Source organism: Myotis davidii, unplaced genomic scaffold (genome assembly GCF_000327345.1).
Source record: "Myotis davidii unplaced genomic scaffold, ASM32734v1 scaffold1327, whole genome shotgun sequence".
Lineage (NCBI taxonomy): Eukaryota > Metazoa > Chordata > Mammalia > Chiroptera > Vespertilionidae > Myotis > Myotis davidii.
This window is the reverse complement of record NW_006297584.1, coordinates 18,515-25,733: the sequence shown is the minus strand read 5'-3', so window position 1 is coordinate 25,733 and position 7,219 is coordinate 18,515.

Below are 7,219 nucleotides of genomic sequence, written 5' to 3'. Positions count from 1 at the left end.
AAAGAGAAGTTACCCAAGCTAGGCTGATAGGAGGTAGTTGTACCACATAAAATTCTGTCTGACAGTAATGCTAACACAATGGGAAAAACTGCTGAGAGATGGAAAGAAGCATAAACGCATCATGTGAGCTATTTGATCCAGATGTGCCTAAAGCTATGGAGTTATCTCTGGAATTTATCATTTAAATTACCTAATTGTTGAGGGAGACAGTCCTTCCTTTGTCCCTCTTACTTGTATACATCATATTGAGTGTACTAAGAACACAAGGCCCTGACCACTTTTATTGGGCCATTTCTCATAGTTATGTTCATAGCAAACAATCTTGAAGGATGAGGTGATGTCTGCCTACAGGATAAAGAGAAGGTTTTCTTACTGCTTGCCAGAAAACCGATGGATTTTCCAAGCTCAGTGTTCCTCAACTGTGATTAAAACCTACTGTGTGCAGAACATCCATCTCAGCCATACTGTGTCACCTCTGAAGGGCTCAGGGTTAAGGGAACCTAGGTAAATATGCTGTTACTCATGCTGCTTATTATGCCATAAGTAGATCCAGGAATTTTGTGTTCTCTGCCAGCATTCATGAAATAGTAACAGGCTAACTTACTAGCTTATAAGTAAGGTAATATTCATTCCAGACCAGGCAATAATCCTCTCTTCATTTTTGTTTCTTAATCCATAAAGAATTGAGATTCTGTCACTTGCAACAACAACAAAAATTGTAATAAATTCCCTTCCTCATCAGATGAAATAATATATAAGAAAACTTCAAATCTGTGCTGGGCTGCCAAGTATGTGTGGTCCTATAATAGGCTGTTTTATTAAACAACTTGAGATTTAATTGACATATAATAAACCACACATATTTAAAGTTACAATTTGGTAAGTTTTGACTTATGTATGCACCAGTGAAACTTTGCCGCAACTATGATAATAAACCTAAAGATAGATTATTTTTCCTTTTATTGTTAAGTTCTCATTGAGATCACCCATTCTTCCCCTAATGTCCTTGAGCATCCTTATAACCATTGTTTTGGGGATTTCTCTTGTTCTTTCATTTGGAGCATATTTCTTTGTCTCCCAATTTTGTCTGCCTTTTTGTGTTTAACTCTGTGTATTAGATAGATCTGTTGTGACTTCCAAGTTTGTTATGAGGGCTTTCTGATGTAGGTACCTTGTGGTTCTCAGAGGTGCAGCCTTCTAGATCAGCTTATTTAGGTACTCCAGAAATCTTTCTTGTATGCGTTATGTGCCCCTTCCTGTTGTAGTTGAGTCTTGAATGCTTTGGCTCATTCATGGGTGGAGTTAATCCTCAGGCTGGCTGACTATAAGGACAGACCTTGTTCACTGTGTATGAGTCACTGTTTAGGGGCTGCCCCCTGAGATGGAGTTGTTCCCAGCAGGTTCTAGTACCTGCTGGAGTCCCCTTTGGGTGTGCTGGTTTTGTGGCTAGTTGGGTCAAGCTTTGGTGAGATTTGAAGCCCACCATTGGTTGTGTAAATTCTGGGCCCACTTCGATGGGATTCCGGTGCAGGTTGGTGTCAGATGTTGTGTAAATGACCTTGGGCTACCTGTCTGGAGCTACCACGTTATTCACTGATTATGGCTGTGTCTACTGGGCTTGGTGTGCATGGGAGGGGCCACCAAGCTGTGTATAAGGTTCAGCTTCCTGCAGCCCTGAGATGGGGACAGGTCAATAAAAGGTCCAAGGCTCTCTGAGGTAGATGTCTACCTATCAGGTACTTTGTCACCCCCTGAGGTTGCCTGGATTTCCTCCAGAGACTTTTGAATAAAAAACTGTAGAGTGGGCCCAAGTTGGCTCTGCCCCACTGCCTCTTCCACTCTGTGCAAGCTCAGGAGGAACAACGAGCTCAGGAGACAGGGTTAGTGGGTCTCATACTTGAGGGCAGTGTGGTCAGGCACTCAATGGACACAATGTGGTCCCTACTCAAGAGCCATACCACTTAGTCTCTGCTAGCGTTCCCAATTCTAGCTCCCCTGGAGGAGCGCACCACAGATTCAGGTTGGGTGCAACCAGCTGTCCCCACTGTAGGAGCAAGCTCAACAGGGCAGGCCCCTAGGACTTGGAAAAACAGATCAAGACAGTCCTTCGTTGGGACTGGCAGGAGGGGAGTGAGTTCTATGTCTCCCTTTAGCTGCATAGTTGTGCCTGCTCGAGTCTTGGACTGCGAGGGAAGATGCATTTAGAAGGTCCCCACTCTGAGTGGTGTTCCCTTCTCCCCACAGATCCGAGCTCAACAGGATGGGGCCACCAGGACTTGGGAAGATAGAACAGAACAGTCTCCCATTGGGGGTGGTGCTGACTGAGCCTGCAGGTGGGGAGAATACTTGTCTCCATTCCAAAGCCTTGCAGTTTAATGTCTCTCTGAGTGTCTGCCAAAAGTTTCTCCAGAAAAGGAGCAGACCAAAGGTCCCTATTGGGTGTAGCCAAGAGTCCTTTCTGCTGGACTCAAGCTTGGCAGGGTGGTGCCACCAGTATTTGGAGGACTGGGTTAGTGCACTCCCGAGGCTGGTGCTATAAGAATAGGATGGTTCCTGAGGGCAGTGTGGGATATTGACTCAGACGCTGACCCTCCAGATCTGTCTTCAGGGCTATGCCATCCAGGTCTTCTCCTTATGACTCTGTATGCCCTGAGTCGCCTGCCCCCTACCGGAACCCCAATTGACTGCAGAGACCAAGGTCTTGTGCTCTGGCCCTTTAGGAGAGCACCTGGGTTTCTAGCAGACTCCCTCCTCTTCCTGGCAGAAAGGGGCCTCCTGACTTTCACTTCCAGACACTGTGCAGGTGCCACCTCCTGGCCTTGGTGCTCTGGGTTCGGCGTACTGGGGAGGGGTTGTACGTGCTCCTCAGTTGAGACTTTTGCTGCCAAGCTATCCTTCCAGCTTCTCAGCCACTGGTCGTGGGTGCAGGGGTCAGCCTCTCTGTGTCTCTGCCCTTCCTACCAGTTTCTATGTAGTTTCTTCTATAAATCCTGGGGTCTAATACTCATATCCAGCTACCTTTCAGTTGATCATTCAGGTTGATTGCTCTATCATTTAGCTGTATGTTTTGGTACCAGGAGGAGGTGAGTGTAGCTTCCACCTACTCCTCAGCCATCTTGAAAAACCTCCCATGACATTTAAATAACCTAGTGGATCTATGTGGCTTCAGTCAGCCATGGCACCAAAGCATTAATGCTCATTTTCCCCAGCCTATCCTGTGCTAAAAGCATGATCCAAAAGTCCAGCAAACAATGTTTCCTCTATCAAATAATAATTAAAAGGTTATGTTTCAGGAGCTTGGGAAATATTGTGGCTTTCTTAGGAAATGGCTGTGGAAAGACTTCCCACTGAAACTTGACTATAGGTGACATGGAAATGAATATAGCAGCCGTGAAAATGTGCACAAATCGCAGATCCTGGGCCTCAATGAAATATAATGAGCACCTGTTGGACCTTAACATTTTAGAGCCTGGAAAATTGCAATTTGGGGAGTTGTAAGCAGTTTATGCTTCCTAGGGCAGAGCTTACAATTTGCCTTTGGGGACTACATCAACGAGTCATTTGGTGCAGGAACAGAAACAGACATTGGCTGATTTTAGCAAAAGGGGCTGTATTGGTAGAACTGGGAGTAGCTCAGAGAACTGGATAAAAATGGATGACGGGTAGTCTTTGATAGAACTAGGAATCAGTTGGCAAGAGCTACCAGACAGCCTCTTTGGGTAAATGATTCATTTTCAACCTCAAAGTCACTCAGCTCAAGGTCTGGATTCCAGGGAAGAATGTTTGGATTCCAGGGAAAGACCTACTTCTACCAGGTTCTCCACTCAGGCCTGGAGGAAGTGCCCTCTGATTGGCAATTCCACCATGGTTCCTGGCCATGGGGCTGGATGGTCAAAATCAAATTCTGATGCTGATTCCAGGAGGTAGGGGTACAATGCCAAGTAGTCCTTCCTTTTGTCCCAGGAAGGACTACTTCCCTTGACCTATCTACTATTTAGAGGACAGGATTTAACCAAACCTGGGTCAAATTCCAGGGAAGAGTATTTGATCATCTAAGATTGGGTCAGATGTCCCCTTTTGGTCCAGGGTCATTGCTGAAATCAGCTTGTTAACTAAAGAGGCAACCATGTAACCTTGTTTTGGACCATAAGATTGTAGAAGATGTTGTTTGGTGGCCTGTCCAGCTCTCCGTTACTGGGACAACATGCCTATGCCCCAGGTGCTTTCAACCAAAAGAGCCTCCTTTGGAAATGACTAGGAGATGATGCCACACATCCTAAGCAGCCTGCAGCCAATGATGGACTGATACGGGGATTCCAAAGCCAGAACCTCTTGCCTCAATATGGGATGACTCTGTGGTAGGATCAGGCTGAGCCCTCATCGTTGCCTAACTTCTTTCCTTTGCTGTACACGGCTTCCTTTACTTCCTTAAATTTTTACTGAAAACACCCACTCAGTAAGTCACTGCCACAAGAATCCCCATTTGAGACTGTAGAGAACCAAACCTCAGTCAGCCATAAGCAGAAGCCGGTGGGAGTGCCTTTCTGGGACAGCATTTGCCTTGAACATCGATTGCTGTGATGTCTGAAGCTAGAGCTCCTATCTTGTGGCTAAGAGGCAATAGACATAAAGAAGTGATCAGGAGAGTCCCAGAGCCAGTGCCAGCAGCTCCTACCTCCAGGGTTTTATATCTGAGAAAAAGAAATCCTATTTGCTTAAGTCACTTTAGGTCAGTGTTTCTATTATTTGTAACTGAACATACTGCCATCTGGTTTTGTTGTTGTAAGAATGTAATAAGAAAATAAAGAAACTAGCATATAGCAAACACAAAAAAATGGTAATTTGCCCTGGCCGGTGTGCTCAGTGGTTAGAGTGTCAGCCCACCCTCTGAAGGGTGATGAGTTCGATTCCCAGCCAAGGGCATATACCTGGATTGCAAGTTAGATTTCCAGTCCCAGTCGGGGCACGTGCTGGAGGCAACTAATCAATGTGTCTCTCTCACATCAATGTTTCTTGCTCTAAAAATTAATGGAAGAAATATGCTTGGGTAAGGATTAACAAAAATAAATAAATTTTAAAAATGGTAATTTTATTTCCCCTTATCTCTTTCCAAATTAATATTTCTGGTTGGAGTTTATGGGGCCCAAGTGAAATTACACAATACCTTTGCATCTTTTCTGAGCTGCTTATATCTTGAACCAATGTCCTGAATAAGAGGGGGATAACAATGATGGGACGGAGCAGTGGGTTTTGTCTTTCCCTTTTTATATTTCAGCGGTAGATGACCTTGTGTGTTGGGAGTGTTGACCCATCTCACTGCTTTTATATCTCCTAAAAAGTCAAGGAAAAATACCTTTGCATTTTATAAAAATGTGTTATTATTTTGGACTTATACCAGCTAACCCTTCTCATTTATAGCAATGACATTTGCACTAAAGTAGAAGAATATGGTAGAGTGGCTTGGGTGTCAGGAGCAGCAGGGCCTTTGCTTAGACTGTGATCTCATGTATGTATCACAGTATCTCTTTGTCCTTTGGCCCACCATTCTTGCTCTGTGTGTATTCAATTTATTATTTATGGAAATAAATCTTGTCCTTGGAGTAATGCATCTGCTGGTGACAGGGACATATTTGACATGCACTAAATGCCTCAGGTTTACATGCTGTTGAGTAGTACAGTTCAACCTGATTTAGCACATGTTTGCTCATTTATTTATTTTGATTGATGAGAGAGAGAGAGAGAGAGAGAGAGAGAGAGGAAGAGAGAGAGAAACATCAATGTGAGAGAGATGTTTGCCCCCCCTTCCCCCCGACACACACACGCCCCAATCAGGGATCAAACCCAGAACCTGGGTACATGTACTAACCAGGAATCAAACCTGCTACCTTTGGGTGTACATGACAATGCGCCATCCAACTGAGCCACACCAGTCAGGGCCATTGGTTTATTCTTATATGTTCCCTGACTGGGTATAGAACCCACAACCTTGGCATTGGGGACGATGCTCTAACCAACTGAGATACCAGGCCAGGGCTAGCAAATGTGTATTGAACGCCCACTGTGTGCTAGGCACAGTGAGGCCTGAAATGATGAATCAGTCATGGCCTGCCTTTTGGGACAAGGTCTGTGGAGTGGCAGACACAACCACAGGGCACTTGGATACAGAATTGGTGCTAAAATATAGATGCTAATACTGTGGTCAGCAAACCGCGGCTTGCGAGCCACATGCTGCTCTTTGGCCCCTTGAGTGTGGCTCTTCCACAAAATACCATGTGCGGGCGCACGTACAGTGCGATTGAAACTTCATGGCCCATGCGCAGAAATCGGTTTTTGGCCTGGGCGAGTCTATTTTGAAGAAGTGGCCTTAGAAGAAGTGGGGGGTGTCGGTCGGCCGGGCAATGGGAGACGCAGCGTTGGGGAGGTACATTGTTTTGAGGTACGTTCGCTGAGGTCGACCCCTGCCAACTCTCCCATCCACACTCATCTATCTGAAACAAGTATACAAGACGCGTGTGGACGGGAGAGTTGGAAGGAGTTGACCTCAGCGAACATACCTCAATCAGGTTGAGGACATTTTTAGTAAAGGCCAGCTTAGGAGTACCCTAATTAAGTTAATAACAATGCACCTACCTATATAGTTTAAGTTTAAAAAATTTGGCTCTCAAAAGAAATTTCAATTGTTGTACTGTTGATATTTGGCTCTGTTGACTAATGAGTTTGCCGACCACTGTGCTAATAGGTTCTATGAGACTTTGAGGGAGGGGAAGAGGGATTCATTTCACGTTGGGAGTTGAATGAACTCTAGATGTCAGTGAGAAAAGCAAATGATCTCTGTGTGCTTGTTATTTTCTGTCACCTAATTATGTCTTATGATTATTAAGACATAAAATCCTTTTGCATAGTCTAACTTAAAGTGAATCCTTACAGCACACCATGGGTGGATTTGCCATGTAAATTTATACATCTATACTAATAAAAGGGTAATATGCTAATTAGACCAGGAGACCTTCCGGGAGATCCTCTGGACATCCTTCCAGACAAAGCCATGGTGGTGGGGCTGAGGCAGAGTTGGTTAGAACTGATCAGTCTGGTGGTGCGGGGGGAAGCAGGGCAGTTGAGGGTGAGCAGGCTGGCAGGAGCCGGGGGTTGGGGGCGATCAGGCCAGTAAGGGGGGGCAGTTGAGGGCCAGAAGGTGGGTGGGGGGGGCAGGTGGGGCCAG